The sequence below is a fragment of the Corvus cornix genome, chromosome 3, assembly GCF_000738735.6.
Source record: "Corvus cornix cornix isolate S_Up_H32 chromosome 3, ASM73873v5, whole genome shotgun sequence".
In the NCBI taxonomy this organism is placed as follows: Eukaryota; Metazoa; Chordata; class Aves; order Passeriformes; family Corvidae; genus Corvus; species Corvus cornix.
This window is the reverse complement of record NC_047056.1, coordinates 44,231,467-44,239,215: the sequence shown is the minus strand read 5'-3', so window position 1 is coordinate 44,239,215 and position 7,749 is coordinate 44,231,467.

Here is a 7,749-nt window from a genome sequence, read left to right as displayed (position 1 = left end):
GGGCCATAAACTTGACAGCAATGGCTTCAAATGGAAAGTAGGCCCCCTTACTGAAGTAGACAAGGGAGTATCTTCCTCACCTCATACCTGCATTGCATGTACCAATTTTTGAGATTTTAATACAAGCTCCCATTTTATTTACACACACACACACACGTTTTTTATTCTAGTTTTGTACCCATTAGACATAGGCCCGATAAGAACAACAAAGGAAAAATCATGCTGATAGGTAAATTTTTTTTTAGAGCTACTGAGTGATAAGGACACCCCTCTGCAGTGGAGAAGTCCTGTGCAGGGGTTTCCCCACACTGTCATTATTGGTGATGGAGGCAGGGCTGTCATCTTGCTCTACAGGATAAGGAGCCCAGCCTTTAAGCTCCTCAGGTCCTGGCAGGAAATCAGACCCATCTCCAGAGTGGCCCTGTGCCCCTGGGAAGCCCTGCTGGTCCATGTGTCCCTCCCTCCTCCTCAGTGTGCACTCTGGCAGCATGGGGAGGGTTGTCACAGCTGTTGATGGGTGATGGGAGGACACCTGTAGGTGCAGCATGAGGGGCTTCTGCAGCAGCTCCAAAGTGATGCTGCTGCTGAGGTCCCTTCCCAGCCACCCATCCTGACCTGCTCCCTTTTGCCCCAGAAGCACCCCTGGCACAGCAGGATGGTGGCACCATGGCAGGTTGCACTGCAGCTGTTTGGTGCTGCCAGATTTGCTCCAGCAGCCACACAACCAAAATGCCAAGGGCAGCGCTGGCAGAACTGAGAGCTGGGGTGGGGGAGAGCGGGACCACTTCTTCTGATGACAGCACTAACTCATTGTGCCCACCAAAGCAGAGCTGCAGGTGTGCTGCATGCTCTCCTCTGGTAGCTCATGCAGCTCACGCCCAAGGCCATCTGGATCAAAGACAGGATGAGACAGTGCTCCGGAAACCAGGGCCAAGCTCCTCTCTTCAGCATGGTGCTCTGGGGTGGTGATTTGGTCTGCTATTATGTAAGACTTAACAAAAGCTGTATAACAAAACTATTTTAAGTAAGAATGTTAATTGAAGGCTGAGTCAGGCTGCAGCTAAAGCAGAGATGTTTTTGAGAGGCTTGTACTCTTTTTCATTTGGTCTGTATTTTTTCCACTTAATTACAATGTGTGTGGAACAGCAGTTAGCAATAATAGTAACTGGCAAAGGGAAAATGGATGATCAAAATGATCGTCCTCTTGCCTCTGGATCAGCCACTGAAACCCATCCCAGATCTGCAATATTCAAAAGTCATTCACCTCTGAGGCTGCATGAGGCATACGGAAGTGCAAGCAGACCATGAAGCAAAGAGGCAGCTGCTTGGTGCTCCTTATCATGATGGACTGCATGTGGAAACTGGTGAGACGTGTTAGGGGGAGGCTTGTCGAGGTATGCCTGTCTGACACCTTCCAAGAGCACATACAAGACCCCTGAATCAGCAGCAAGTGCAGCCGTGCAAGCAGCCCCTGCAGCTGCCCCAGCAAGCTCACTGGCATGGCCATTCCTCAAGCAAGATGCGAGGCCCTTCGCAGGACCCATTATGGAAATGACTGGTCCTCATCCACTCCTATTTGGGAGACTAAGCGATATGCAAGTCCCAGCCTTTGGCAAGTACCTTTAATGACTGGAATGTGCAGGATGAGACTGAGTTTAATTGCCAGTTCCAGCACAGGTCTACCAGTTATTAATGTTGCTGGTGTTCTTTTAATCGAATATGAACTCAACTGTACTTCCTAGCAGGCACCTCCTTCTGGAGCTCAGCATGAGCAGAAGGGATGTGGGTGCCTAGAAATGGGATGTGTATGATTTTTTTGGCTGAAAGTACACATGGACAGAATGAAGTAATGCAATACAACTCTGCTGTTTAAATTTACAAATACATCATTAATGCCTAAACTTGAAAGTATTGCTCCTCAGCATTTCTACACAGTAGTATACTACTCATGTGACAGAATGTACAAGAAGACAAAAATATCCTTTTTTACTTGTTTTTACTTAGCATATTAGACTGCAGTCAGCAAAAAGATAAGGCTATGGGCTGAAGCACAGAGAGGAACATTTCCTCCCTGTTCTGACTGCCCAGAATGCTCCCTAAGGGTTTTCCAGCAGAGGAGGGGCACTGCATCAGAAGGAGAGAAAGGGAAAGAATGAGAGGAAGTGCATGTCTGCATTTTGTGTTTTCTCAGATTTGGGCACACTTCTGTTGACTCTGGTCTCATTGTAAAATTGAAATAGTATAGCTGCAATGACTAGGAGAAACATGGGCACCCCAACAGTATCTCAGTGTACCTGGAACAAACCAAGGCTGCAGCCTAATGAACCATTCTGCAACCTTTGCATGCCAATGATCAAAATTCCTCCTGATGGAAGACTGGGCTGTTCAAGGGACTCTCCTGTAGGAGCTGCCCACTGTTCCCTGTATTAGAGTCCTTCCCCTAAAGAGCAACCCCCTTGAGGTGGGGGGGATAGGGGAGCATAGGAAGGGCACCAGCATAGTGCATCTTGCTGCCAAGCGAGGTGGGCATGTCTGTTTTGCTACCCAGTGTTTGGTAGCTATACAATCCTAGCAATTGCTAGGGAATCAGAGAGGGAATCCATCTCCCCTTTTGTCTCCCCCGAGTGTTTTTGAACTAGCTGATCTGTGTGGAGGCCAAACCCATCGGCACCTGCACCCCAAAGCCCCCAGCCCCTCCAGGTGTCTGTGCCCTGCAGGGAGGACAAGACAACTGTTGCTGTGTGAGTAGAAAAATGGGATCACAAAATGGCCAATGCTGCCAGGAAGCCCAGAGATCAGCAGCAGCACTGTCTCCCTTCAGCTGGGCTGCCTCCCCCACTGGTGGTGGTCCTGTCCTGCCCCAAACTGTGGGGCCACCAGCCATCGAGGCAGGGAGACTTTTGGGACGGCGAGTTCTTCTGGCAGGCCCGGGAGGTGATTTGCCAGCTGGAGCTGTCAGCAAGCGCCAGTTTGCTGCTTCAGGGGGATGTTTGGGTAATGCAGGAACTCCCATGTTGGAAACAGCATTAATAGCCCTGGCCCAGACTTTGAGAAGGTCTGGTCCTCGGTTTTGACTTTTATTTTGTGTGAGGACCCTACTGCCAACTCCCACAAGCAGGGAAAAAGCATTTCCCAGCCTGAACTCCCTAGCCCATCTGAGAAAGCCCTTGGTGCAGCCTCCTTGGGACTCCTCTTTGTGCTTTGCTCAGGCACAGCAGCACTTCACACATGCAGAAAGGGAAGCTCTGCCCCTCTGCAGCTATTCGGGGCTCTGCAAGCTGCATCGACATGGGCTCAGGGGAATGAAGCACAGACAAGGAATACAACTATCCAGGAGCCTAAAAAGAGGAGCTTTAAAGCCCTCTGTAATTTTTTCAACAGACGATCTGTTTCTGCTCTTATTTTGTAACGTTTCCTGTGGAGTCCTCGCCCCTGTCCAATTTTCTGAGGGTATTTGGAAGCCTGTCGACTCCCGCACAGAAGGCAGGGAGCAGAGCCAGCGCGGTGTCACGGAGGGGTCACTGCTTCCTGGGCTTCCTGTTTATTTTGGGAAGGGGTCACCCGGCCAGCCGGCCGCTCTGCCTGCGCCCCGGGAAGCCCCCGGCCACCACATTCCTGCCCCCCTCGCCCGTGGCTGCAGACAATTGCTGACTGTGGCTCGAAATGCAGAGCACCAAGGCGGGGTGTAAATGGGATAACCCGACATGCCTATTTACTCAGCCTGGGGATAAGGGGCGGAAGCTTTTCCACATCAATTGTCCTTTCTTCTGGTATCTGGAAGTGTCTCTCTGAAGTTTTTCGTTCTCTTCGGAGGGTAGTAACCTCTGAATTTCTCAAGTATTTCATGATCTTTTCCTTGCTGCTTTTTTCCTACTTCTACTTGAAAAGAGGGCGTAAAGTCAACTGCACTGTTAAAAACAGAATTGTCTCCTTTTTTAAAGAAAGCATGCAAATTTTGCTCCAAACTGCCTAGAGCAGAGCCCACCAATGGAGCAGAAGCTGTAGCACCCAGGCTCTTGCTCACAGTGCGAGACCTTGGTAACTAGCCCTGCCCAAGCTGTCTACAGCAAAGCATTGGAACAGAATAGCAGCACACATCACATCTCCGTGTTTCATGACACGTCCGTGAATTAATGGTAAACGACTGTCCTGTTGCTGTTTCCTTTTCTAGGCAGGCTCTGCTTAGGTGCCTCGCAGCTCTTCAGAAGTTAACACCAAACAGCAGCATTCAATGCAGTTGTCTTCAAGGAGTTAATAAAAGGCCCCATGTATGGCAAATATCAGACAGAGTAGGTGCTCGAGTCCCTCTCAATCCTCTGGCACGTCCTGCCTCACATTGAGCTAGTGCAGTGACCTCTCTCCGGCCTCAGTGGAATATTTTTGTGCCAGTGGCTCTGTCAGCTCCTGCCATCGGCAGTCAGCTCCAGGCTGCAGGGCAGCCATCAGCACGCTGCTGACGAGCAGCTCTCAGGGAAGCGCGCTCTCATCCTGCAAGCCCATAAGTGCACACAGCTTTACATTCATAGTGATGCTCCTGTGAATAAAGTTGTAACTGGTTGTAAACATCTGCAGGATCCTGTCCAAAGCCTATTTATGTCAACAAGCTGTGCCTGATGACACTCTCATTTGCATCAGTAACTTTTTTCCCCCTATAGCACTAGATTAAACATTGTTGGCCAAGAATCACCTGCATCTGACTAAATCCAAAACTCCAAGGACTATTCCCAGCTTCTCCTCTCCCAGTTCTGGGAGAGCCACCTCCATAATTCATTATGGATCAGTGAAGGAGAGGTGGTAGCACCCTTCAGCATAATTGTCCTTCCTATCTTGGCTCTGACCATTTTGATATTACCCATCAGGACTTCAGCCACAACAGAAGGATGCAAATAAGAGCCGTGAAGGAAGTTGTGCTTATCTGCTGGAGAAGGACATGAGACAGTCCTCAATCAGAAGGGAAAGAAGAATGCTGAGGGCAGAGGGGAGCAGGTGAGGAGCACTGTTTTGGACACAGAAGGAAGGGGAAGCCCCATGGGGGATAGGTATGTGGGTGAAGTGCAGGCTGGGGGCGCAGTTCTGGGACGAGGGTCTGCGTGCAATCACTGCTGCCAGTGCAGAGGATAGGTGGGAAAGGATATAAGATCCTGCAGGAAGGAAGAGAAACACAGCACGATCTCAGTGTGGCTCACTGACAAAAGCAAAAAAACACATGGTGAGAAAGGGCATGGCATTGATGTGGGGGTGGCAAACACAATTCACCTCAAAGAGCTGCCCCACTCCAACCGCTCCTCTCCCCTCCTTCCCTCACCCATGACACTGGGCACACCAGAACAAGACAAAAGCCTTCCACACTGTGCTGGACCCTCATCCATGCCACCATGGTGCTCCTTGGTCAGGGACTGCCCCAGACCTTCACAGCCTTGCACCCCATAAGACATTGTCCAACGCTCACTGCTCCTATCTATAGCCTTGGTGTGTTGCAGCAAGGGGCGTTTCACAGAGATCGGGCACAAAGGGATGGTTTCTGTTTCAAAAAAGAGAAAAAAAGAACAAGAGACAAATGCATTATTTGTTCAATTCCTGTGCAGTTACTGCTGTAACAGTCAGCAGCTTTGAGCTTTATTTTTTTTTGTGATTTGATACATAAACCACATTTCCTATGTAGCACTGCCACTATTTTTTTATCAGCTTTTTGACATTGAGCTTGGTAACATGATTTTGTTGGTTTTTTTTTCCTTTTCCACCAGAATGAATTCAAAGGCAGCGAATGCAGAAAAACCAGAATACTGCTCATCTTGACTTTTCCATGCAGCTAGTTTTCATTAAAAATACAGGAAAATAAATACAGATCACATTTTCTGTCCTGCAGTTAAAAGCCTGCCACAGCTCAAAGCTTTGCTTTCTTCTTACCCTGCAGCCTCGCTCAGCTAGCACTCCAGCTCTGCTCATGATCTGAAATGCGCAAACACACTGTTTCTTGGCTTTCCACCAGTATATATAAATATATGTAATTTTTTCCTTCGGAGAACCTGGAGGCTAAAGCAAGAGGGCAAAGGAGTACGTGACTAAAACATCCAAACTTCCTCTTTCATAAGCCATCACATGATGAAGTGCAATTACAATTCCTGCCTTGTCCCTGCCAATTGCAGGCGCATTGCCTCACCCGAGAAACCCGGCTTCTTCTCTCCCCCCCCTCCCGTGTGAGTGTGTGTGTGTGTGTGGAGGCAGCGATCGCTGCAGCCGGCTTGGCGAGGCTCCAGCTTCGGGCTGGAGAAAGAGGGCAGTGGGTGGAAGACGAAAACAAAGATCTGTTTACTTAGCTTGCATGGATAAATCGTCTTTCCAGCCGGGGAGGGGAGGAGGGAAGAGACACAGCTTTAAAGGACTTTGATGCAATGTGAAAGGAGGGCTGCTCGGGAAAAGCGAGCCGATGTTAACCCTTGGCTCTCCGGGAACACGGCGGGGCCACGGCAGGGCTACCCCCTTCTTGTTCCTGCCCACCGGCCCCAGCCGGCTGCCGCAGGGCTGCTAGGAGCTGTGAGGGCTCCGGGGGCAGCTCCCGAGGTAGCAGCCCTGAGCGCCGCAACGACGTGCAGGGCTGGGCTGGGGGCCGGGGCAGGCTTTTATTTCGCTTATGTACAGCCCGGCGCCTCCAGGACGCCCAGCCGGCCATGCAGTTGCAAAGTCACCCGACCTGGCACGGGGGCCGGCGCTGCAGCCAGCTCCAGGAGGAGAAGGATGCCGGGGTAGGGGGAAGCAAGGGACCCCCCCGCAGCCCCGGGGCGCAAGGGCGGCCGCGACACCCAGTCCCCGGCCACGGCGGGCGGCGCGGGAGCGACCGCGGGGCGAGAGGGGAGCGGCTCTGCCCCCGGTGCCCGCCTGACGCCCCCGGCAGCCCGGCCGAGCAAGAGCAGCGAAGCGACGGCGCTGGTGGCGGGGCCAGCCCCGCAGCGCCGTCGGGCGGCCCCCAGCCGCGGGGAGCCACCTCCCGGCGGCGGCGACGGACGTCAGAGCTTCCCCAGCCCCGGCCGGCCCCCGCCTCCCGCCTTCCTTCCCTCCCTCCCCCGTAACCTACATAACGCCGTGGGAAGGGCGGCTCGAGCACGGTTGTCGAGGGGAGCAGCCTTCGCCGTGTTCACCCTGCACGGGCAAAGGCGTGCAGCCGACCGTACGTGCCGGGATGCGCCCGGTGAGGGGTTGCTTCACCTCCCGTGGCACATGAGGAGAGCGAACACCCTCTTTTGCTCCCTCCCTTGCCCCCACCTCGTGTTTCAGTGAGGATGCAGGTGGCGGATAAACGATTCACAGCGTGGAAGGGGGTCGGGGAAACAGGTTTTTCTTTTTTGGGAACGAGACGGCTTTTGCTTAGTCTGTGTGAATTTCACTAATCTGCATTAGAGAACTGCTGGTTTGTGGTTTAAAATGACAGGAAATCTAGAACGTCCTATTTCCTGTGCACAATGACAACAGTTAAGAAAAAAAAAAGCTGGGTAATCGTTGTATTTATTTCTAATGGTGCCTCCTGCTCGGGCGGGGAGAACAAAGCCGGGCACTGCTCGGCGGGGCGCCAGCCCCTGCCCGGAGGTGGCGATGACCGGCCCGGCGGGGGGACCCCGCAGCTGCGGGGCGCGCCCGGAGCGCCGCCCGTGCCCAAGGTCACAGGGCGAGCGGGGCGGGGGACAGGAGGGGGGACACCGAGCCCCGCACTGCGGGAGACGCCCCATGCCCCGCTGCGCCCACGGGTGGGAGGTT